Genomic DNA, 26,825 nt, shown 5'->3' on the forward strand with positions numbered 1-26,825 from the left:
ACAAATATTGCAATTTGTTTTTTTCTAAATCAACATCGGATGGATCATTAAATAACATACATTCATTAAACAGATCGTGGTCATGATCTGCATGAAGAAACTGCCAAGAACATATATTTGAGTAGTGTTGCTCAGTTCTGTGCTCTGGCTTATACTGTTAAGCCTGCGTCAATTCACAGCAATAGTTTTGCAAAGTGGATGAGGAATGGATTTTGTTTTATTAAAAGATTCCTCCAGCGGCAAGACACATGCCTCTACTGGTAGGTTCAATGAGCAGAAATATTCAGCATCTTGCATTTCCATGCTTTTCATCAGTAGTCCACAAAAGCTTTTGCAAACTTGGATTACGTCAGTCGTTTCCACAGACCTTAAAAGAGGTAAAAATGTATCATGGCTCTGTTACAGATGGCTAAACTGATGCAAAGAGTGCTCGAGGGCATGATTATATGAGCTGCAATCACACCTTTGATGGCAGCATGGTCATAAAGACTTGCTCCAGCTCATACAGTCAAACTGTGGCAAAGCTTGACACAAAATCAACAGCAATCCCTTTGTTCTAGTCTGGCCTCCTTGGGCTGGGTTTCATTATGCTGCTTTCCTCATATCCCTTTCTCTTAAATACTGAACTAGATCAGACAATGAGATTTTTATGAAATGTAAAGTCTTCTTCTCAACTCCCTAAATAATTTTTAAAAGATGGATGGTTCAGTGACGGTATGTTGTGTTACTACTCTGCCTTCACATTTCAATTAACAAGGCTGCTGTTTCTTTCTGCTTGTCCCTGTATTTCATGTTCCTGAAAATAGCTTTTAAATATGATATTTTTGCCTGCACAAAAAGCAGCAATTTCAGCAGGGCAGAAAAACACAGACGGAAGCAGTATTTTCCTGCTCCACTTTTCTTTCCTCTTCACCAGTCTCAGGGTTATACTCAATTTTATCTGGAGTTGAGAAATGTAAGGAAGACTGGGCTTTGTTGTTGTAACATTGCTTTCTATATTCCTTGTTTTATTTAAGATTTTGAGCTTCAAATCAAAGCCACACATTTGCAAGTGGCCAGACCTAAGTGCCCCTTAGCCTTTCCTAGCCTGGGGCAATCTGGCAAAAGGTTCTTCTTCACACCAGATTATATTTTTACTGGTTTATATTTAAATTCAGAGTTGATAAAGGGTCACTTTTTTTTTTTCCCCCACTATAAATCAAGATACCTTGATTTTTGGAATTAACTCCAAATTGTTGGTCTGGATGTGAACTTCACAGTGACTATCTCTTCTATCCTGGCTGACATTTTCCCATTTATTTCTTTTTCTGTTTCATCCATTCATTGGCTGATGAGCTTATAAATACATTTCATCTGCTTTTACTTTGCCTTTTAAGCATACACCAATACTGAACATGTTGACTTGATTATGTCCAGAGGCAAAATCCATGCATGTTTTTTAAGTCACATCAATAGCTTGAAACTTGACTTTCTGCTCCTTTGGTCCATCAGAATAATCAGTGGGTCACCTCCTCCTACACTCAGAGTAAATAGTGTCATGTAGAATAAATGCCATCTTTGAAAAGCAATTAACACCATCACTATTCACAGCCAAATGGAGCAGAGGGCAGAACAGTGCGGGAAAGCGGTAAAAAGTGACCAAGTGCTCTCCTGCTCCCTCCCCTTGTGTATTTCACAGGCTGCAGGATCTTCCTTCCCTCACCCTCCCAGAAGACCTCTGTCCTTCCCAATTTCTACTGCTGCATAGCAACTTATTCTTTCTGTGAGGTGCTTCAGTTTTACTCACAGCCTGTCCAGGCACTGACATCTCCTACCTAAATTAAGACTTCCTTCCTCTAACTTCAGTTTCCAGGCACCCTTCTTGAATAGAGCCACTTGGCTCAACTCATGCAGAGCTTTAAAACCCCTGCAAGGATTGCAAGATATTTTTTCAAATCTCTGGTGGCAGTGGTTAGATATCTCAGTGATTTTTAAAAGGTGCACTTTGTCGGCATCTTTGACCTTTGCCTGGTGAGACCCCCACAGGCTCAAGATCCAAGACGGATAATGCTCTGTGAAGGTAACCCATGGCCAAGGAGTTCATGGGTGTGGAAAAGCATGATGACATGGCACCAAGGTCGTCATCACTTGCAGGAGGCAGCTGCTACTTGGGCAGTGTTCCCAAAGTTGTTCCAGACAAAAATCCCAACTAGCCAGGACCTGGAACTCAAAATTGCTCAAATGAGATACGTGAGTTGGGAAAAAGCTGAGTACACCCATCTGTTGAAGTTTCCCTCTGCAGCAGGGCAGCAGTGAGCTGCAGGAGTCAGACTGGAAAGGTAACTCCTTATCCAGCACAGCTACAGCTGCACTAAAATGATGCACAGAGCTGAATGTGGGAGGCACAGGGAACGTAACACGTCCTGCAGTGTATTATCACAAGCTCTTATTCTTCTTGCCTTCCTCTTGAAGACTTTTTAAAAAGGGAATGATTTGAAAGTATCTGTCCTAAAAGAAGAAATGTAAAAGCTGTAGTACATTATTGGTAAGAATTGCAGATAAGAATCAGATTGTAAAAAGTGGTTAACTTCTGACATAGATTAAAATTACATTTTGCATTATCTTATATTAAAATTACATTTTGGATTATCTTCACTTTCCCAGATGGTTTAGCAGATTTGAATCCTTCAAAGAAGCTAAGTCTCTTGTAGGCAACAAGCTTGTTATTTCAACAAGCTTGGTCAAATGATAACTCTGATTTTAATGCAAGTACCACATTCCTCCTATATCAGCAATTGCAGACAGAGAAATTGATCCACATCCCAGAGAAAGCACAGAAAGTTTACCATTGGTGACAGAGGGCTTTGTATTAGGCATTCATTTTGTATAAGGTCCCAGCCCCGTTTAATGTATGTACCAGAAAAGATGATTATAAATGTTCTCCAAATGAAGTTTCCTATGAAAAGCATCAATTCAGCCTCCATGATATCCACAATGCTGCATGCTGCTGGAATAACAGGATGCAAAACATCCTCTTGAAAGTGTATGAGTGCTCCTTCTCTGCTGTGAGTTTGGCAGTGTGTGTTTAAGCTGCTGCTGAGAGCTTTCCTGCAACTTTCATCAAAGGAGAGATTGGGTCCTAGTTCAAAGAAAAAAATCTAAATCGGGCCCCTTTGCAGACTAGAAAACCATAGTTGGTTTTACTTTGTTTACATTTAATTACATGATCTGTTGCATTCTGGTCATGAATGGCATTAAAATAGTCTATCAGTAATAATAAGCAAACAGATCAAAAGAGTGAAAGAAAATGAAAAATGGGCCTAAACTGCTAGAATTCCCAGATGAAATGATAAATAAATCCCTTGTCGTTCCTTACAAGTTTTTGCAGATTTCAGCAGCAAAGGCATATAGAGCTGAGGCTCTGACAGGGAGCTTGGCCCATCTTCCCACTGGCCTCCATGGTACTAGATGTTGGTTTTTCCAGCTGCTTGTCAGTATCTGTAGTACAGTGGCTTCCTTAAAAGAACCTTTCCAAGGGAAGAAGTACTAGACTTGTGCTATATATATATATTTTATTATGTGTGAAGATAACTTTGAAAGCTCCATAACTTCTATTGTTCCCCCCCCACACACACACATTCATGCAATCAGTAAAAGTTGCATTTAACTCAATCCCAGCAAAGCATAAGGGGCACTGATGCCTTTCCCAGATAAAAACAGACCAGATGCTTTGTGGTACAAAATTTCTATTCCCAGATTTTCCCCCGGCACCCTCTTCTCACAGCATAGAGCATGTGCTTTCACCATCACATTTAAGCATAACTGCACCTTCATCCCCATCATCACTTTAGCAGTTCCCCAGAGAGAGGTCCCAGAAGGGACCTTCAGCTGTTTCTTTCATACAGCTGTTGTTTGCTACCTCCTTCCTCCTCTTCTTCCTCCTTCCTTGTCCGTTCTACACCTGCCCTCTTTTTCCTGCCCTATTCCCCAAAGTGCCCTTTCTTTTCCATGTATCTGCTCCCTTTCTAAGTAGGCTTCCCAGGTCCACAACAAGAGGAGACACCAGTGTGGGTTTTGACACCGTCCTTACCCGAGCAGACGCTGCCTGCAGATCCCATTGCATCTTGCAAGCTTGAGTGACATGTCAGTGCAAGTACAGTGCCTTGACATGATGGCACAGTGCTCTCTGCAGTGTGGGCTCCAAGATCTCACTGACAGGCATGGATCTGGATGCCAAGACAACCCATCAGCAAAGGGTGCGATGTTGGCTGCTAGTAAGTAGCATGGCCATGTCATGATGGTGGGTTCCTGCGTTTCCCAAAATGCATGATCTGAACAGGACTCTGCATGAAAGCAGCTCATCTTTAAATCCAGCACTCAAACAGCAACACAGTTACAGGCACAGAGGCCAGGATGTAACAGAGCATCCCTCTGGAAGAGCTCGGCTCATGCGATTTGAGAGCAAGCATGTCTCTCTACCCAACTCTATGCTTACCTCTGTGTCCTCAATGGGGACAGTTTGGCTTTATATATCTACAGAGCACTGGCAGGCCAATAGTGTGGCTTACCACAGTGCTGTTCTCCTGCCATGCAATCCCATTGCATTAAAATCCCACGCAGAGAGAACGAGCGAGTGCATTCTCACACCAACCAGAATGCGGCTGGCCTGGGAGGGTGGGTAGATGCCAAGTCTACAGGAAGATTAAAAATACACTGTACCCACTATTGATATGTTCTTGCAATATATGTAGTGCAGCAGTATGTCACCTGGCCCGGCTGCTTCATATTATTTATATCTGTCTACGTGGCTGATTCATGGCTCCTGAAAACTTATTGCCACAAACTTGTTTTGAAAGGAATGCAGTGTCCCACTCCCCCAGCAGCTCCTGCTGAACCTCTCCTTGTCTCATTTATTAATTCATTCCCTGCCAAGAACAGCACGGTGATGTAATAACAAAATGTGCTTTGAAATCAACATGATATAAAGGACTTCTGCAAGGCTTCAGGCCGGCAAAGCACTTAAACACATGCGTGACTTTAGGCATGCGAGCAGTAGTTCTGTTGGTTTCAACAATGCTACACGTGCTTAAGTGCTTTCCTGGATCAGGACCCACATTTGACAGACAACTCAGGTTGTGCCTTAAACAAAGAACCTCTTTGACACAAGATTTTTCGCAGCAACCCTTGGAACCATGTGTAGCACCAACGCTGAGTCCACAGGAGCTGACAGAAGGACTCCCATCAATTTTGGTGAGGTAGTGTTTTTGCTCTCTGTTCTGGAGCTGGGTGCATGTTGGCTGTTCTGCCCTTTTGACGAAGTAAAAAAAAAAAAAAAATGACACCATTAGTTTTTGTCAAAAAATCAGAAATAAAAATAGCTGTCTTTTATTGTTTACAGGTTGTGTGTATGTGGTAGCTGTGCAGATTTTAGCTGTGTTATTCTTGCAGGAAAGTCTAAAGAAGTGATTATCTTGTCTAAAAATATAGACTTGTCAAGGTTGAACAGTTATGTTCGATGTCATCGTAAGCAAAACTGACATTTTATTTACTCATTTGTACCACCAGAGTGTCAGCTCACCAATGATTAAAGCTGTCAGTAGAATCAACAAATAGTGTAAAAACAGAGAGCTGCCAGTCCAAGTTTCTGTTTAACTGAACATTTTAGTTTAAGTGAAGCTTTGCCTGGATGTTTTGATGGGTTTGTAGCTTATTTTCACTAATTAATTTCCATCGCTATTATCCTCTGGAGGCAAACGACATAATTGACAAATAAAATGGCCCTCAGTCAGTCAGTCAGTCAGTCAGTCAGTTCTCCAGTGCAACTGGTCATGAACTTCCAACTGATCTGTAATTTTGACCAGAACAATTTTTTTTTTATGCAGTTCAGATTTCATCAAGGAGTGGAAAGTCACCTATCTAAAGAAGAGATTAATCTGGTTTAATCTCAGAAAGGTAACATGCTTGAGCTTGAAAGAAATGACCTGCAGTGTTTACCTGTTGAGAGACGGACACTGCAGAGGCTGTTAGAAGATTTGCCTCAGTCTGTTTATTAAAGAAGAAGGGAGAAGAGGAAAAACAAGGGGAAAACTACACTGGCTTTTAAGATTTCTTCTAAAACCTCAAAGCTTTGTTGTTTCTTTCACACACAAAATTTAGCGCTGGAAGCCCTTAAAGCCAGGTTCTGAAGAATAGTTTGCTCTTCTTGCCAATGAGAGAGAAGATTTTTCTTCTATTACATGGAGTGAAATATCACTAAATCCAAGATGCATGAGAAGATAGATATAGGACTACTGCTGAAAATGGGTTGCCAGCGTGGTGTTCCTAGACAGAGAAATATCACTGCATTCTGTGTATTGTAACATGTGTGACTTTTTGAAAGCCACTTCCATGACAGATATTGACTTCCCTGAAGGAGATCTCCATCAATAGAATTAAATCTGCATGTGCTTTTTAATAGAAGAAAGAGGATGCACTTGTTGCAATATATTTATTGAGCAATTACTCAGGCAAGCATCAAAGCTATCAATAAGGCAATCCTATTTGCATGCAGGCAAGTCTGATTTGGCAGGGGTGTGTGTACCTGTGCCTAAAGGCATGGCTCTACCGAACTGCTTCTAAAAGGAAAACTGTGCAGGACTGCTGTGTGGCACCACCAGCGTTCAGCGTTTGCACTTCACTTCATCTGCCGACCTGTTGGTAGAACCTGCCCTTTTATCACAACACTTACATTATATCTGGTCAAAAATAGATCACAAGTATGTCACTGAATGTTGGATGTTCACAGGCTGGTTTCCACCACAGTAGCAGATAAGATTTTTGTGGCTTCAAGTAGTCACACCATAGGTACTTTATGGTATTCGGAGCTGAAAGTTTATCTCATTCTTCTCAAAAATCCAGAAGCCAGGGAGAACTTAATTTCTTTTAAAAAGTCATCTTAATGCTTTTTACTGTATAAAATGTACTTGCAGTCACTACTTGCCATGCTTATAAAATCTCCTGGAACAAATAAAAGCCATCTGCACATCTAAAACAGAAACCTCTCCTTTTACTAACAGAATATTACATAAAATTATTGAAGAAGGTTAAGACTAAAAATTATTCCATGTTTTCCAATTATGGAGCAGTTTTAATTTAAATTTTAATGTGCACAATTCTGCCTCACTTGTATTCTTGGACCACAAGTTACAGTAACATTCACAACGTGTAAGCAATGTTTTTGTATTTGCAGCTAAGTATGTAAAAAACACCAAGGCATGGCCACCTAAGTGTTTCCAAAGTAAATTTGGGTAAAGTTTGAGTACATTTTTTTTGTTCAAGTTTCTCTTTTTCATGCAAAGTTTCAACTTTTTTCTCTGAGAAAAAATTTGCACAGATAACAACCTGGCAAAATCTGATAACGGTCTGATGGTAATACATATTTGTGTCAGCTATCTACATGCTAATAAAATGCCAGGGATGATCAGCCACCAATACATTTCATTCTCTCATCTGGTGGACACTTCTGTTTGGTTACAGGAACATCTCTAATTTTAACAAAGAAATATCTTCCCAAGTGCCCTTTCAAAGCCTCTGTTGCAATATCTTGTCTTCTTCATTTTGTTTGTCTCATGATTTTGTGCTACTGCAGCGCTTACTGTGCAGTGTGGTCTGTAGTGACATTGTTCAGCAGAATTAAGTCTTCAACAGATTCCTTTAAGCCTCTAAGCCTTCCCTCTACAAAAGATCATGAGCATGGGCCTGCATTCCTCTCAGAAAACAACAGGATCCTATTCAGATTAAACAGCCATGGCTGTTTTCTGCCATGGCCTTTTAATACTTTTTGCTGCAATTTTTCTAAAAAAAAAAAAAAAATCTCAAGGAATTATTTAGTCTGACAAATGCTCTAACTGCACTAACAGGGCACACTTGGCTTTACCCTAGGTGACCACCTACTCAGTAGGTATGTAAGTGTGGGGGGACAACATCTGGCAAAGGCTTGTGAATTACAATTTTCTTTTGCAAGTGGAAAACCATATCCTGCACTAGGTCTCAGTGGGGTTTAATGCTGTCAGAGCATACAAGGTTTGTTTTGATCTGCTATGGAGTAACACACATAGCTTTCAGTTCACACTAATAACATCCCCGTGCCTGGGGTATACACCAATCCAGAGGCTACTAATTAAAGGTTAGAATTAACCAAACACAGTTCCTCTACAAAACATACGAAACTTATTAAAACTTAAAAGTGACAGCTGGTTCTCAGTATAAGGGAAGCAAAGAATGCAAGACTATTGGGGAGGGTTATTTAAGCACATTTTATTTCAGCATATTAAAAATTTCCTTTGTCAGTTCAGCACATAACATTTTAATGTTTCATGTGAAAACACAGCAAACTTTTAAAGAATCAATTATCAATCCTGCATAACATAATATAAATCCTCTTTTCAGTATTACCCATAAATCCTTTTATGTTATTGTGATCTGAAAGAGGTTTTTTCAGAAGTTCATAATTTTAAAAGCAGAGCGGCACAACAGTGTGCTGAGCCACCTTATGTATATTTATTTCATTTACCAGTTGAGCATTTTGGGAATTACCAAAAGGGGTACTCAGACAAATGGGGTATGCAGCAGCTATTTCAAGCCTATGATACTATTTCAATTATTAAGGCACTCTTGTCACTAATAGAACTTTATCTACAAGCAGAACACCCCCTTGAAATAGGGAGAGTGATGTGCATAACCTGCTAACTTTTATTCTCTTCGCTTCCATAAACCAGAATAGAGGGTGTGCCATGAGTGTTACACAATTTATGTGCCCACTAGATCCTCCTATTTACATTTTAAAACTACACTCTCATTAAGCTCTCCAGTGTTATCTATGATCTTTGAAGTAAATGCTTTTGTTGCAGATAGGCTATCTCTGTTGGCAGAGGCTCCTTTCCTCAGCAACGAGTGTCTTCAACATGTTACAGCTTGTACCCGCAGCCTGATAATGTCTTCACGCGGAGCTTAATGAACTCATTACCTTTAATGCTTCTGTAATAAGATACCTTGTAAATTTCTTTAATTTTATTTATTTTTAATTAGGTCTATTCAGCTGTGTGAATTGATTTATATAAAACTAATTAATTAATGTAATTGAAAACTCTGTAAGGATATGGCTTCACAAACTTTTGTCAAGTCCTTCAGTTACCGCAATTAATTAAGAGACCTGGAAACAGCAGCTTCGAAGCTGGTAGAAAAATTTAAAACTTGTTGAGGAATGATAGCTTCTGTAAGGGTTTTTCCCATAACTGACTTTTCTCACTATTTCACCTCAATACAAAGAAAATAAAAGGTAAGACTATAAAATCTGCACTTGTAAGCTGTTTAAAATTGGGTTAGGGTCCTATAGCTTCTGATTAAAAGATAAGAGCTGAAATCACTGAACATAGATGTACCTTATTAAACTGTGCACGTTGGTTTACAGCCAACACAAACCTTACTCCCACGGGCTCCTTTTTTGTTTTGGGGTTTTTAGTGGTTGTTGTGGTTTTTTTTGTTGTTGTTTGTTTGTTTGTTTGTTTGTTTTTTGGATCAAGCTGAAACATTACAAAGACAACACCACCACACACTCATACAGTTCTGAGCACATGGGGGTTCTGCTCCAGGGCTCCTGGGTGCTATGGGAAAAATACTAATTCCCCAATCACAAACGGTCTTAAAGGCAGCAGTGAGTGTTACACCTCTGTTACCAGAGCTGACCCCTGAAATACATAGCTACAGAGACCTGAGACCACTGCATGAGGTTAAACAGATCTTTCTTCTAGCATTTTGGCACAATTTAGGTGGCAATTTATTGAACATGTACAGTAGTGCAGGCTGTGAGTTATCCCTGTTATTCTCCTTAAGAACAGTTGAAGTTTTTTTTGGTTTTTGTTTTTTTTGTGGTTTTTTTAAAAGGTAATTATTTTGTTTGGAAACAAACCCAATAGGAATAGTTAGTGCATGTTAGTAGGAAAGGAAATGTGAGAGGTCTATAGCCATGCCCTTCTAGTCCCTCCTCTTCTCCTTCCCCACTTCCCATTACCAATTCAGCATAGAGGCACACCTGAAGTGCTGTAATCTCATCCTTCAGATCAAGCCCCTGGTCTCCCCTTGGGTAACAAAATGTATCAGACAATGGCATGGTCCATGCTCACAAGGGACATTGTCCAGAGGTACACAAGGCGGGCATCCCCAGCTGATTCCTTGAAGACTGTTGATAGCTACCTGCCAGCTGGACCACAGGCAAATTGTTGTGCTATTTAGAGCAAGTTTAACTGACTAAAAGCGAGGGGCAACATGAGAAGCCGTTTCGGAGTGTGTGTCCTTTAGGAATCAGTAGAGTGCTGAGGCTTTCTGTTTCTGGCTTTTGTGAGGACACAGATAGTATATGTATCATATACCTACCAAAAATTAATACTTAAAGGCTATTATAGCTATTACCTATCACACATTAGTATTGCTTATAAGTAGTGGGATAGAAATGAATGCAAAGCTTTGATGGAAGAATGAATGTTCAGTTTCCTGAGCCCATTTCACCTCTGAGATCCATGACTTCTTCAATCAGAAGACAGACACTGCTTTAGGTTAGGAATTATCAGGAGCCACCCACAGGTACTGTAGCCTTGAGTACTACAGTGAGGAAAGCCTGGTTCCTGGATAAGCTGCTGCAGAGTGCTCACATTTGGCATGCTCTAGACCTGTCACAAAATATTTGGCACAGGAATCCCCTGGGCACCTGATAGCTTTTGGGGGCTTTTCTGATCAAAGTGTCTAAAATAACAAGAACTCTGTATTGCAGCCTGTCAGACTTGTTTTTGTAGCACGGCATAAGGATGTAACCCATCACATCCTGTGGAGCTTGGCGGGAGTGTGTATGGACATGTTTGAGGATTCAGGGTTTCCTTTGATACCATCCATGTGGAGGAAGCTTTTATGGCTAAATAAATTCACTAAGGCTTGGATAGTTGAGAGTCTGACACAGTGAAAAAGTATGCACTAGTATTCAGCTCTGTATTAAGTTCTGCCACTTCCCCAGTTAACAATTTATTATTCCTTTCCATATTAAAAACTGTCTTAGTGGGGCTTAGTATAGACTGTAAGGTTTGTTTTCTTTTCTGTCCTTAGCAAGGAAAAGAGATATTTATACCTGACATATTGGTTATTACATTGCTGCATTTTTTCAATTCAAGAAATTGATCTCCTAGAGGATAAATATTGTAATAGGTAATAAAACCTAAGAGCTCACTCAAAGTCCTTCTGTTAAAGGATCAGTCATCCCCGTGTGCAGTGATTTTCAGGAGGTTCTCTCCATCTGAGACATCAGTTACATACTGGGAAATGAGCAGTGGTGTGTGGTGATGAATTTGTTCTTTATGCACAAAAAAAAAAAAGTGCTAAAGCAACTGGCCTCCTATCCAATACAATCAAAAATTGTTATGCAACAGCATTCTAAGCCACCATAACACAAAACAAACTACAAGGAAAAGAAAGGTAACACTGCCGTCCTCCCTTTCAATCAACACTTCTCTCTGACAAGTATTTCTAAATGTCCCAGGAATGTAGCTCATGTGTTTCATTTGTTTCACAGACTGTAAGCTACTTTTCCCATTGCTTTGATCACCAGACATAGAAGCATCCAAATGCAACACAACAGCAATTCAAACAAGACTGAAGTTCCTATTACATTACAGGTATAACATTAGTATGGGAGAAAAAATAGATCCATGACTCCTGTAGAAGTCCAAAAAATGCCATAATTATTTCTACTATGCAGAAGAAAAGCTAGAGGAAAAAACGTGGTAAGATAAAGGGCTACACAATTAGCATAGCTGAGACTCAAATCCCTTTGATGGATAATTGCTTATCTTCAGGATGAGCTCTGGATGTCCAGGGGATTACACAGTATGAAGGTTGTCTATTATTTTGATTACTTTGCAGATGACTGTCTCAAAACCTTGTACAAATTGCATCTATAGAAAGGATGCTTACAGCAGAAGCTGGCTTTACAGCACAAACCTCACGATATGTCCTCTAAAAAAGTAAAGAGGGAAGAAGTAGGCTACAGACACAGTTTTCCCAAAAAGCTGAAGTACTCTGCTCCTCCATCTTCTAGCCCCAATCCTGGAAGAGAACACGCACAAAGTCTTACCTTATTATTACAATTCCAAAGATGCTCTCTGATCACTCCAGTAATGCAGAAAATAATCTCATCCAGGATTATGGACACAAACATTAAATAGTCACATTGTACCACACAGGCACACAGCTAACTAGTTACAGGAGAGAACATTGTTTACACAATAATGCCTAAGACCATTAACATTATTTTTCCTTCCACATTCTTAATCTGACTGTGAACCTTTCACTCCTAAATGTGAATTTCTTGCCTTTCTGTTTTCTATGAGCAGCGCCTCCAACCAGACCTGGAACTGCAAATACATAAAACTGTTTTTGTCAGAAAGCACTTACCCAAATGTCTCTGGATTTATCATAAGCTTGCCTGCTTAACCTCTCAGAGGTCAAGATGTTTTGTAATAACTAGATTTCACCACAAAGAGGAGGTCAGGTGGTATGGTGAGGACCTTGGGATAAAATTTGGAGGAAGCTTGTGTAATGCCCAAGGGACTGGGAGAAAGAGTAGAAAAAAGACCCTGAGCATTTCCAGGATGAATTCTAAATTTGGCAGCACAGTGACTCATGCAAGCCTATGTTCATAACAAAATGGCAGCTACCGGGAAGCACTGGACAATATCCAAACGCCTAAAGAAAGCTAAATTAAAATCACAGAATGGAAAGCTCTTGTGGTCATTATTCATAGGAAATAGCTCCCATTTCAGTCTGTCTGAACTGCTAAGTTAATTGATACTGTGCAGAAGGTGTACCTGCTGATACCTCAGGTGTTGCCCCCTGCTTACCCTGCATTGCACCATGCACTCCCACCCCTGGTCACTGGCAGTCGCACGCCACAGGAATACCACTAAAGCTTCCAAGGACTCCTCTTCTTTCTAATGTTTCTTTTTGTTCATGTATCCTTTTGTCTGCATTTAACAGATGTTGGGAAGCTCTTTTCCTTCTGATTGTGCCAATTGTGTTTTTCTTGCTAGGTACACTTACCCTATGCAGCAGAGCTGATGATCTGCGATTACAAACCATGCATGAAGGTGTGAAATTAATCTCCATTTGAAGTCAGTACCTACCCTTCTGGTGTGGCCCAGAGTTAATATTTGGCCATGATCTTAGCACACCTCACTGCTCTACCACAGATGTAAGGACCTACTCTCAATTCCTAGGGAGACTTTAGCTAAGAAAAGTTTTCCTGAAGTGTCCAAGGTAGTGCTGAGCCTACTGTGAAGGTATCTTTATCCTCACTGAGGCTGTCTCTGCCTCATTTACCAATGGATTTTTTTTGCTCAGTGTCCTGGGTCTAGTGCCAGGCTCAGGTGAGTAGATGGGATGCAGTGGGAGAGGTGGCAGAAAGACGGGATATCCAAGGCACTGCTTCCTGTGTGGTTTTTGTCTTTATCTACAGATTAAAAGACATTTATAAAGAGGCTTGGAAGTAGGGACCAGACCAACAGTTTTCATGCTTCCAGTCAAGGCCCTTCACTATACAATTAGAGAAACAAGCTCTCTTTAGCAGGATCTTTTCCAGATCCACAAGGTTTGTGTATCTCTGTGCAGTTTCAGTGGGGTGCTTTGTTTCAGAATAGCCTAAGCCTGGTGGCCAAAACACTCAGCTGGCTACAGAAGCTGAAGTTTCAGTCTCTTGAGCCACAGAGTACCTGGAACACACATCTCCCTCCTTTCTGGGCAAGTCACCAAGCCACTCTGTCACTGGGGACAAATAATACCAGTGTTTTCAGAGAAACCCATGGTTATTATTGTGCTTATGTCTAAAAATTGCTTTTATCTTCTGAATCTCACTTTTGCAGATGTGATATTTCCCACATCCATGGTCAGCAGGTTCCTTGGTGAAGATCTGGCCTGGGCAACCACAACCTCCCTCTGTCCCCTGCCTTTGTGACTACTTTGATGTTCACTTCAGCATCCCCAGGGCTTCACCTACACTTCACACATACCACTGCACTGACTTTTCAGCATGATGTTAAACTGGCAGCATCTCCAGCCATGTGCTGGAAATCCCAAACCGGCACCCTGCCAGAAAAATTTGGGGTCTTCAGTGGTCAGTGGAGCTAAAGAGAAGGGAGAGAAACTTAAATTGCTGTCACAGCTGTAATCTGCACTTCAGGTCTCAGACATCCCTTCTAACTTCAGGTGCTTATCTAAGGTGCCTAAATTAAAAGACTGGTCACTTCAGAGTCGCTTGACAGGCCCTGGAAAGAAAGCAGGAGAAAGAGAACAGGAGCTTGAAGGTGTCAGTCTCCTCCTACGAGCTGATAAGGGAGTCACTCTGTTTCCAATTCTAGGAACTACCACAGCCCCATTTAGGGAGGAGCATGACTCTGGCACTGGGAACCCCTCTGAGCCTGGCATCATTGCTCCCAAACTCCTGCAGCACTTCAGGCCTGCAGACCCTTACCACAGAAATAACTTCTCTTTCTTCCAGAGAGACCTTTCTTGGCATAACAGATGTCTCAATATAAACAAAGTTGATCAAATTCTATTCCAGTGAGTAAGGGTCTGCCCTTGCTGGAGGAGCATGGGCTCAGTGCTCTTCCTGCCAACCCATCGGTGCACAAACAGGCTTTCCTGCTACACCTTGTACTCTGCATAACCCCCACTGACGAGGACCGAAACTTCCATCACCCACAACATTCAGGTAATTATTCAGGGTTTTCACCAAGGCCCTACAGGGTGGCAGCCCACCACAATTTCATTTTTCATCCTTGCACATTTCCTTTCTGGGAAGCCTCCACCCACCATTACCTTCATCTTAGATAATTCCAAAAGAAACAAAGTTGTCTTTAAATATATATATATAGGACATTCAAGCTTCCACCACAGAAACCACCTGATGGCTCAATTTTCACTCTTTAAAAATCCTGCATTCCTTTTATGGTAAACACAAAGGCAAAAATTACTGATTGCTATATGCAGGGGTTGCAAAACCTGCAACTTTGCCTTGAATCGACTGGTTTCTGTCACTACTATTTTTCAAAGAAAACATGATGGAACAGAGTAAATAGTTTTAAACAAGGGAGGTCTTGATGGTGATAGAAATGTCTAGTGGAGGATGAGCCAGCTCCTCATTTCCTACCAGCTACTGGAAATAAGTGAAGCTTTCTCAGCTCTGGCTTTGTGTGGGGAGCGGATGTAAGTGTCAGACTGAGGGCGAGAGTGTAATTACAGGGAATGTATTAGTAATATGTACTTAGAAATCACAGTAAGGCTGAATCACAAGTTACTCAGCACTTTCTCCATTTATAACCTTGAAAACTTGTTATGACTAATTCAACAGGCACTGACCTGGCTCAAGCACAAACACACACAGACACTGCAGGACCAAGTCACCACGTGCCATGACTTGCACCACCTAATTTGACATGCCTGTTACAGATACAGGAGTCTAGATCTTTTCTCTGAATGCTGAGCTCCAGGAAGAGGGGGGAGTTAGTGGTCTTTGGAGATGCTCCAGAAAAACCCACACTGAGGAGAAAGATGGTTTAAGAGGTGCATGCCACAGCTCCCTCGCCCCTGAGCTCAGTGGCTAACCTTTCCCCTTCAAAAGCAGAGCCTTTTTACGCCCTTAATAGCCAGCTGACAGGGGCAGCTATGTTTCTTCATGCAGTAATGCAGTGGCAGGAGTGTTCATCCAGCATGCGGGAGATCAAAATGCAATTTCCCTGTTTGCCTGCAGCAGCCTAGGGTCCTGCCCTCCTTGTGGATGGAGGTAAGATGTATAAGATGAAGCTGGAGCAAATGCCTGTATTCCTCCCTCCTGAGGAGCACAAAGATGTACCAGCTTATTCCTCCTGACCAAGTATTTTCTACTTCTTTTAAGCAAAAGGGGTTGCCCCAGCAAGGGCACAGTGCATGGAAAACTGGTCAGCAGCTTAGTCCCACCTTACGTGCATGGGATGACCATAGGAGAGCCAGCACAGAGCAGCACATCGCTCCCCCCCCCCCCCCCCCCCCCCCCCCCCCCCCCCCCCCGCTTCTCTTGGGCATTAAAAGAGCTATTGCTGGCTTAGTGAGCAGAGTCTTTGAAGAAGGATATTACAGGCCATAAACTAGGAAAATGCTTCAGTGTCAATCTAATTTGTAAGTATGTGGGAAGATATATAAGCTCTAAAATTGCTAAGCTTTTGCTTAAAATAAGTAAGGTTTAATTAGTGTTTATGGGGAAAAAGGAACTTCTTACAGTTTTCTGTATCACAATATTATAAAATATTGTAATTTTCATCTGGTTTAAGCAATTCACTCATATTTAATCAGAAACTAATTCTCTTTTAGTTGGGGGTCTCAGAGAAAACATCAATTTTTAAATTTTACTTTGTATTTACTTAAGAGCTAAAATGCATTTAAATAATCAAGAAAGGAAGTGGAGTCTGATCTTGTTAGAACATATTTCCACTTAGAGCAAACAAACAATATTTTAAAATATTCCACTTGTTTTCCAGTTGGAACTGACCCATCCTATTTTGTGCAATGATTCAGTTATAGCTCAACAAAACATACTGGTAAATTCAGATTTTACTTTTAAATGGAATGGTTTCTGCTTCACTGTACCTTAAATTACTTGCTTTTAAGGTTTTCCCCTTCCCTTTCTTTCGCAATTCTCTTGGAGTTTCTTAAAATACCTATGTAAAATCTTCCCTGCACAAAGAAGAAGAACCCAAAAGAGGTGGTTATATCTTTAAGATCAGGAAATGCGTGCAGTAAGAACATAAGAAGTAATAAAATCAGTGTTGATAGTAAAATAAATATAGCACTTTTGCTTGGGTTAAATGTCAGATGTAAGGAAGTGTTGAGCATCCTAACTTCCTATAGAATCACTCATCCTTCCTCTACTAAGGCTGTTTCCAAAAAGGCTGTTATTAAGTCTGGGAAAGGATGTGGCAACAAAAGATGGTAAAACACTTGAACACATGTGTATTGTAGACCTTTCTACCATGAGCAACATTTGATTCAAAAGAGAGCAAACACAATGTCTGACAAATAAAACGAACACACTGATTTCCATAATTGTAGCAGGGCTTAGGTAATGCACTATGCAGTATTTGATTTAAAATGTTAAAATATTAAAAGAAGTTTTCTATAGCAGAGTGTTCCTATCAAAGTGGAATGACTCATAAGAATGCTAAATTCAAACCAGATGGGCATAAACACTCACTGAAAAAAATCAGATATTTAGAGGTCAGTATGGGTCTTCATAAAAATGAAGACATTGTCTGAGTAACTGAAAAATGAACTTCAGTGATAATAAAAAAAACAAGAGAAAGTATTAGTGATTTTATTTTAATTATACAAGCCACTACCAATTAGAAGAACTAACATTTACAAAACTTTACATTGCCATTTTAATTTGAAAAAGATGGCTGTAGCAGCCTTTAGACTTCAGGCAAACAGCAGCATAGTATCTCCTGTGAAGGAAGGGAGTAAGGGATGGGGGAGTTCAGAAACGCCACGCTAATATTCTGAACAATCCCTGTGCTTCCCACTGAGGAGTAACCCTGATTACGGATTTGTATGGGACAGAAATCTTCTGACCCAGCTCAGAGGCATGATGCCAGTCTTCACTTTCCTGTGAATCAGACCACAAAAAGGGAGAGAAAAACCTCTTGTTCCTGCTATCATATAAAAAAAAGTTAATAACCCCCAAAATTGCTGCTGCTCTGTTGTTAAATGTGTTTGTTGTTTTGTTTTTTCTTTCCTTGTCTCATCCATTGCACTCTACCATTTACAGATTGTCTGGAGGGTGTACTTATTTTAAACTTTTATACCCTACCAGAAGAAAAATATGTGGGCTCAAAATTAATATTGTTTTTGACTTATGGTGAAATTCCAGTAATGTTTAACTTGGATCACTAGACCTGCATATTTTACAGAGAGCAGAAAAGAATTTTTTGAGCCAAAATGTGTAATGGGAGTTCCCTACTGTTTTGTTGCTGACATCTTGGACAACAAGAGAAATGATGAGCATATAACTTATTCCTTTTAAAACATACAGACTAACCAAGTGGAGAAAATAGGGGTTCTACCCATGCCATAAGCTATAAAGGCATATGTTTTTATCCTTCTTCCCTGATTAATTTGTAAACTGCTACCATTCAACCTCCTAATAAAAAATTACTGTCAATGATTTTACATTGCAAACCATAATCTCTTGGGGCACAAGTCAGCAAAAGATACTGTGGCTTCCATCATGCAGAAGCCCACACAATGCCATAGAAAATTATTTTTCTGAGTCCTCCTCCGAGAGGACCATAATTTTATTTCGCAAGAGAAATTGCCTGTACTTTTGGCCTACATGTTACTGCCATTAGGAGCATTCTAAGGCTAAAGGTAAGGGGTGAAACTTGGCCCTAGCAATGTCCCTCAAAGGTTTGCTGGTGGGGTTACAGAAGTGAGCGTTGTCTGCAGTGTGCAGTATGATGCTTTGTAGGGCAGGCTCCAGACCTCTCATTACAATATCCTTAGGGCTGCATGATGCAAATATGAAGCGTCTTCCCTTTGGTGGTTCTTTATGATTGATCCTTTGTCATGCTGTAGCTAAAAACATTTCTTGGCAATCAGACACCTTTACCAGACATTGCTGCACTCATCTAATTAGGGAACTCAGTTTTGAAGTGCTTTGGGTCCCAGCAGATCTCTCCAGATTGTACACGACTGTCACTAGTGGGATAATTGCAGCATTCATTCTTAAAAATGTTTTAAATTGTTTTAGTTTCTAAGACATTGATAATTGCTTGCATTCTCTCACTGCAAAATTAAGGGAGATGATCCTTGTTCATCAACTTCCACCACTACTATTATTTATTTATTTCCTAAGGCTCACTTTATCTTCATGCTGCTTAGAGTTGAACACTATTATCCATTTAGTATTAATATTATTTCTATGGTTTAGAACAATTATTGGCAAATGCTTTGCTAGCCTCCAGTCCAAATTTCCTCTTCACAGCCTCAGGTCCACCAAACCACCACCAGACCACCAAAACCTCTCCCTGCTAAAGGGTATAAACTGTCAAAAAGACAACTAAATTGCCTCCACTCTGAGCAACTGTAGTGGTAAATGAAACCGTAGGAGTCTTTGCACTTCCAAAAAATCAAACAGTGCACTTATAATCACTGTACCCCACTGCTGACATCCAGTCTAGCACAAGGAGTTCACATACACACATAAACACATGTATATGTATACGTGCACATACATATGCACTCTTCTGCAATGAACACTTCTCCTTTGGCATCCTCATGGATGCCTCCTTGAAAGAGCCCAGAGGTTTTTAAAAAAATCCACAGGATAACCCAGGACAGGCATTAACAAAAGTCTCTATATTCCAAATCTCAGATGCCTAAAGTCTCATGTGATGATTTATAAAATTTGGGCTTGCCTCTCTCTGAAGGGTAGGAAGGTAAGAGTTCAAATGCAAGGAAGTAGCTGGGTAGGCAAAGGAGGGACTGAGATGATGGGGCAAGGACCCAGTATGACAGACAGGAAGAAAAGGTAACAACTGTGATGGCTGAGGAGAAACACTGAAAACTTCAGAACAAAGGGAGAATCATGCCTGAGAGAACATCAGAGTGAGTCTGCTCACCAGGTGTGACAGGGAGTTCGCACAGCACAGTGGAAGTTTTCAGCGCATACAGTGACCAACAGCGACGGGAAAGTCCGCTATATCATCAAATCCCAACCCAGCCAGGGGAAGAAGCTGGAAGAGCACTCCCTGGTCACCAGGGACTATTTCCTCCATTTTTGTGTGGAGGGAGAACAGGGGAGTTTCCTGGAGGGCACTGAGACAAGCACTGTGAGCTGCAAGTTCAGGAACATTTTGTAGGATTTGGCATACCTGGGCATTGCCAAGGATATAAAGTAATTGCTGCCCCTAATGAGAAACTGAGCACACAAGGCATCTTCTCTGAGACACCCTATGAGCAAAGCTGATCACAACATTCAAAAGCCTGCTGGTGTGGGAAGAGCATGACAGGGAAGAGCTGTTGAAGCCAGTCTACCACAGCCCACCCTAGCAGGACTATCAGGAGAGGCCAAACACAGGCTCTGACAGACTGAAAAACCAAAGCACACCTTCAAGGAGGTAGACTTCTGTGTCCCCAAAATTATGGGCAGGTCATGCAAGCAGTTGGAAAGACGCGAAACTCATCAGTCAGATATAGCAAAGGACTAATGAGATCACTGCACACCGAGGACCTGCCAGGGGGCTGTCAGGGTGACGTGGGGGCGGGGGGCACTCATCCTTTCTGCTCCCTGAAATGACCCAGCAAAACAAATGCTGATGAAAGATGCAACAACCTGGCAGAAAAAAGAAGGTTGTGGGAGGGAGGAGACATCAGGAAATCAGTCTTGCAGGTCAACTGTGCTGGCAGCATCTTCACAAATATTTTTCTTAATGCACAAACAGTTTAGTTTTATAAGCATGGTTATCTCTCATGTGGTTACTGAGCATGAATCAAAGATGTTGTTGTACTGCCCTATTTTATACTGGCTTTCTTGAACATCCTGGGGTTGCACAGCCCCAGCGAGCACAGCAGAGGTGGAGGACCACTGCTTTCCTTCTGCTCACCAGTGAAGGGGACAAAGGATGGGCAGCCTTGGGTCAGAGAAATCCCAGAGAAAGGGGGATTTGAGGAGGAGTGTGAGGCCAAGCCACCAAGTTGGGGATGCTGGTAGGGGAAATGGGTGGAAAAAGGTGCTGGGCTGCACTAAGCTGTGGTAACTTGGGTGCAGCACAGGGAACTGCTGCTGTTCCATCACTCTGCTCATGCAGCAAGTCCTCCATAGGTACAGCCCTCCCGTTTCACACCAGTTGACCTCTCATTTCTCTTTACCATCGTACTCATGTTCCCAAATCTCAGGAGCATCACTGCAAAAGGGAAGGTAGGCAGATGTGAAAAGCCAACAAGAGCAGAGTATTCTCAAACAGTAGGGACAAAGCCTGAGCAAAGAGTGTCAGCTCTAGGACAAGCTGAGAAGAGAGAACATCTCCTCCATCTGAAATTGAAGGAAAAATAATGAGAGCAGGCCATTCATCTTTCTTAAGTATCTGTCTGGTTTTGCTTTCTAGTTTTTCTGCCACAATTTTTGAGCTAAACCTAACAGGATAATAATCCAAACAAAACAAGCAAACCAAACTCAACAGCCCTATGGGATTACTGGGATGGGTGAAGGGGAGAGGCAGGTTTGTGAGAAGGGAAGAGTGAGACTGCAAGTGCAGTGCTCTTATCTATGTTTGGTTTTGTTAAATGTTTTTTCTTTCTTTCCCTTTTTTTTTTTTTTTTTTTTTTTTTTTTTTTTTTTTTTTTTTTTTTTTTTTTTTTTTTTTTTTTTTTTTTTTTTTTTTTTTTTTTTTTTTTTTTTTTTTTTTTTTTTTTTTTTTTTTTTTTTTTTTTTTTTTTTTGGTGAGGGTAGCAAGTAGGATAAACTGTTTTGAGCAGGGGCTATGCCTAAGCTTATTTCTCAGTTCTGGCTGATCAAATGCATCCAACCAACAACTCTGGTTGCCCAGTTACTCCAACCAGTGTGCCACTTGCTGTAACCACCTCAGGGCATGGTTATGGAGACTTCAGGACCCCCATGGTAGGAAGTGCTCCCCCTTGTCCCAGGACAGCTATCCTCTGAGATGTATAGCTGTATGCTGTGCTCATGCATGACCAGGTGGAATAGCAGGCAGAGCTGGATCCTCAGGAGGATGCTGTCCCATTCCCTGGGAGGCAGTGAAGAAACACCTCCTCTGGGTCCAGCTATGTGGTGGTAAAGACAGTCACCCCTTACTGCCTCCTGCTGCTTGTCCTGATCCCTCTCTCCCTCTGTGCTCTGGGCCTGCAGCAGAGCCTCTCATGCAAGAGCCAATTCCATTAGCAGACACCCATGGTTCTGCTGTGGCACCATGGTCTTCCCCAAAGCCAAGGTGAAGAGGGATGTCCTCTCTGGAGAGCTCCAGGTAATACAGCCTCCTTCATGGTGAAACCCTGGCCCCGTTGAAGCTAGTGGTAGGACTGCACTGGATGTCATTCAGACCAAGGTTTCAGCCTAGCAGCTGAATATCAACACATTTTGTAAAAACTGACTTGGATAAGGTTCAATAAATGTCTTTGAGTGATTTCAGATTGTTTTTCCTCCATTTTAGGAAAGCAATTTTTCTCTGAAAAATGCCTGCACAAGTTTCACACCTTTTTTTTTTTTTCTCCGCATCATCTGCTGTTATTCATAGACTCTACAGATGGAAAAGACCCATTAAGTCACCCAGCACTCCCTGCCAGCACAGGACTGTTCTCCAGCAAACATTTGTTATAGTTTTGTTTATACTAGTTTCACATGCTCCAAACAATGACATTGCTGCCACTTCCCCAGGGAGAGCAGTCAGCAAGTTCGTATTGCTGACCTGCAGGAAGGCTTCTCATATTCTTCAGCCTGTATCTTCTGTCTTCATATGTGTGTTTCAGTTTTATAACCTAATATCAATTTATCATGGGGTCTTCCCCTTGATTTTGTCTATCATTCTAGTCCCCCTTGCTCTATGGTGCACAGAACTTTTAAAATTGTGCATGATCCCAGTATGGCCCCTAAACCACCCACTATGATGTACCCCTCCAGTACGTTAATGAGCATCCATTTCTCCTGAGCTGTTCCTGCTCTGGTGCTTTCTCCAGTTTGCACTATACTGTTCCAGTTTGAGATAATTTGGTGGAGCGGAGACCTCAGGCAGAAGTCTCCTCCCTCAGATTCAATACCTCTGATTTCTCCAATAGAGAGAGAGACCAAATACACCTAGGTGTAAGTGAAAAAATAACTTTTTACCAAGAAGAATGCCAATAACAATACTGATAAACCTGGGTTAAACCAACTGATGAGGACAAACTTCCCAAGCCCCACCCACGGGACAAAATCGAGATGGCAGCTGGCCTCCCTGACCTGGAAAAAACGCACATGGCCACAGGACAAAGACAACATGGGCACCCTTCCATTTCGTTCCCCTCCCCCATGTCTGGAAAACAGCTCAGGAATGGGGTGGAGAGTCAGCGCTGGCAGGAAACACCCATTAGCTGGCATTCAGTACTGGCAGATGCTGGAGTGAGGCTGTGATGCTGGTACAGGCAGCAAGAGCAGGGCTGCGGACCCCCCAGGTGACTGGAAGGACCTGCAAGACACCCGCTGGATCCAGCAATGAGACTTGGTTGTTGCAATTTCGATGTTCCTTGGCCAAAGTGGTGGTTGTAGTCTGTTGAAGTGGTGGTCACAGTCCAGATCTCTTGAGGTGGTGGTGGGAGAAGCCCAAAAACTTAGTTATATATTCTCAGGTTCAGGTGGGAACACCTCCAGTATCTCCAGTTTTACACTGAATGATGTAAGATTGTGAGTCACAGGATACTTCGGGAGACTTTGACACCTTCTAAGATATTGCAGCTGCCCCTTATGTCTGTGCAGCTGAGTCCATTATGGCCCATTATGGCTCAACAACAAGAGATGAAAACCTTCAGGCTGAGTGTGAATGTTCCAGGGGAGTTATCACAGCTGAGTCATCTGTGTAAGGAAAAAGAAATACTACCTCACCTCCCAAGGTTTGTCTCTCTCCTTATCCTGTTTTAACACCCATCTTGTGGTCTGAGGTGTCAGATGTGCACACCTTCAGCCCCTGGCCTGGGTGGCCACTCAGCACATTGTTAGCAAAGCACACTGCTGATTGAGCCATGAGCAGGAATAGTCCAGTCTCTTAAAGCACCTGGGCAGTCACTGCAGGTGGTCGAATTTTTGAGCCGTTAATCGCTAGCAGTTTAGTCTCTTTAAAGAAGGTAAAACACCAAAAAACCAAAAAGGCATATTTGGAGAAAAAAGGTGGATACCAGAATTTTTGTGTAACCCAGGACAGATACTTTCTGTCAATCCCTAGCCTGCAGTACAAAAGTGACATAGCAGTTCAATCATACAAGGAAGAATTACTTTCTGCACTCGTCTGTGTCCTGCCTCTCGGAACACAAGTCCAAATTGCAAAGGGAGCTTTGTCAGCAGAAGGCACAAGAGATTCACATCTTATTTACTTCCAGCTACCTCCACAAAACGTCCCATAGACTTTCTAGGGGCTTTCTAACTCACTGGAGCTTATAACTTTTACATTTTAAAAATAGAAAGCAGGTTGCCTTGTAATTGTTTTCTCTGTTCTTTGTAATAAACAGTGAACTGGGAAGCAAATGTGCCTTATACAGATAAAACATATGGTATGATATACATTGATACATAACCACAGGCATAACAGAGTAAGTTCCTCTTTGGAAGACTATTTGGGATTTGTCGACAGTAAACAAATCAGATTGTATTAATAAAGTAATTCTAAGTCTCAAATTACAGAAGTTAGCCTTCTTCATTGATGTTACAGAAAGCAGCATCAGCTGTTGCAAAAGAAAATGTAGAGGTAAGTGTCAAGTATTAAGCATTCCTCCATCAAACTAAAATAGAAGTGCAAAGTCAGTGCTCCATAACAGATTCTTTTGCATGAAACATATTGCATATGTTCATACAAAAAAAAAAAAAAAAACCAGAAGAAAAACATAAATTGTTTTCTTTCTGTTTCAAAGCAAAGTCTGTGGAGCCCCCCAGTTTGCTAGTACCACTTATAAAAGAAAGTAACACAGTGCCATAAGCAGCAAATTGAAAATACAGGGAAATCAAGACAAAAGCTAGCCCAATAACCACAAATTAAAGGGCTCATCTTGTCAATTGAGTAGAAACATGAGGAATATGAATACCAGTTTCTTCCCTAAACCCTGAATCCTGATGGCTCCATCATGCTTTAATTTTCTACCCCTACATATGTCCTGTTCTGCAAACTTCCCACATACTTTCACTCAATTTCAAAGTGGAGTCCTTCTCTGAAATGGCACTGTAAACATTGCATTGTGGGGTCCCATGTTTGACGTCTGTCTGTGATTTTCAAATCAAAACTGCTCAGCTAACAAGTAAAAACCAGATTTCTTTTTGTTTATTTCTCAGCATTGTAGTCTATGGTATGAAAAGCAAATTTGGTGCTTTCCAATTCATGTATTAACAACATGAAAAAACAGCATTTGGGGGAGAACACACCAATGGAGGAAGAGCTGGATTAGGATAGAGCTGGTTTGTCCTCCTGCTGCAGAATTGCTATGGTTGAGAAGGCTAAAATGCTGCCAGGGCAACCTCAGACAGTTGTTTGCAGTCCTCTTCATTGAGTTCATCTATGGTGTTTTGCTGGCAAAGCGATGGTTTCAGCCCTTGCTAATCCACTTTCCTGCAAAATCTACCAGGTTAGTGTAGATGGTTTAAATTGAATTAGCCCTGCTGCTGTTGTCTAAAGTAGATTAGGAACTGAGAGATCCAGAAATCATCCCTGCAGTCTTAGCCCTTGGCATGCCAGAATACAATACCCAGCCAGATGGCCCATCTCTACTTGTCTCTTTTTCTCTATATCATCACTGTTCTCTAACTGCCATTTCCAAAGCTTTAGTGACTATTCCAGGCTTCAGTGACCAGAAGAGATTTGCTGAAGAATCAGGATACCAATTCTTGGAGGAAGAAGTGGCCATCTAGTTAAGAGCTGCAGAAGACCTCTATGCAAATTAGTGACATTTTCCATCATAAAAATACCATTCTCTAGGCTGGCCAGGTCAAATACAGATAATTTGCATTTTCACTTCTCTTCAAGGCGAATAATTATTCTGAATGGAGAGAGGAAAGAGAGAAGATAATTCACAATGTGGAGAAAATGGGAGTTATTAGTACAGAAAGAAGGGGTTCAGAGAGCCCTTCTGCAAAAGCTTCTTATTGGATTTTTGCTAAAGTTGTTTGCCAGGCAGAAAGACTCAGTCCCAGCTCAGCCACTAAAGCATTTGCTCCTGTGATCTCAGTTTAAACACATACTTGTCTCACCAAATGAAGTCCCAAACCTGCAAGTACTAGTTACTATAGAAAATAAAGTGCATTCCCAAACATTATAGGGTCAGGACTTGGCCTTGTGATGAGGTACTTTGCTGAACTAGGCAATAATAGCACTGCAATTAATAGCACTGCAATTAATAGCATCTAATAATGAGACATTTTGTAATGTGATGCAGATATTAAAGATGAGATGGGAACAGAAAAACTTACCTAATAAGGAGTTTTCCTACTAGTATTCAGGTAGATGCTTCCACCTAGTGACTTACAGCAGTAGTTTAGAGATTTTTACTTTAGAAAGCTGGATGGCAGCTGCAGCAGAAAATGAAATTATAGAAAAACATCATTCATCATCTGTAGTCAAGAAGAGACACAGAAACTTACCTTCCAAAAGGAGTCTATACATTCAGGCATCAGCAATACTCAGAGTACCCCTTCCACAGACAATGCTGGCCCAGTGCATGCACTCTGATTCACCTCTGGATAAACAGCCACCCTACTGTATCTGGCTCTGCTACTGATAATCCTGGCCCTTCCAAGGCAACATATGGCAGAGCAGGAAGGATAACTCCTGGTGAGAGGAGGTGTTTCTGACATCCTAGCAGTAGGGAGGTCACCAGAATGGTGACTGCATCAAAGATATTGCCAAACTTTTCCTTCAGTTTAAAAATGCAAGAGCTGTAGCTTTGCGTTCCTTAGTAGTGCAAATGCACATGTGCTTGGTCTGGCCTCCAGTACATTTTAGCAGCAGCCTCAGAGCCCAATACTGTCATCCTCCTCTAAGCTATATTCTTCCTCT

The 26,825-nt window shown here is 41.4% G+C and overlaps 1 long non-coding RNA gene across 1 annotated transcript; it reads left to right on the forward strand.

Annotated features, from left to right (window-relative positions):
- Positions 1-553: 553 nt before the first annotated feature.
- On the forward strand, positions 554-23,580 carry LOC114057895. Its single transcript, XR_003571330.1, has 3 exons — positions 554-579; positions 15,143-15,146; positions 23,453-23,580. It is a non-coding gene; the product is annotated as an uncharacterized LOC114057895 (long non-coding RNA).
- Positions 23,581-26,825: the final 3,245 nt, after the last annotated feature.

The sequence above is a fragment of the Empidonax traillii genome, unplaced genomic scaffold (assembly GCF_003031625.1).
Source record: "Empidonax traillii isolate 1590-97213 ecotype Southwest subspecies unplaced genomic scaffold, ASM303162v1 scaffold153:size895095, whole genome shotgun sequence".
Classification (NCBI taxonomy): Eukaryota; Metazoa; Chordata; class Aves; order Passeriformes; family Tyrannidae; genus Empidonax; species Empidonax traillii.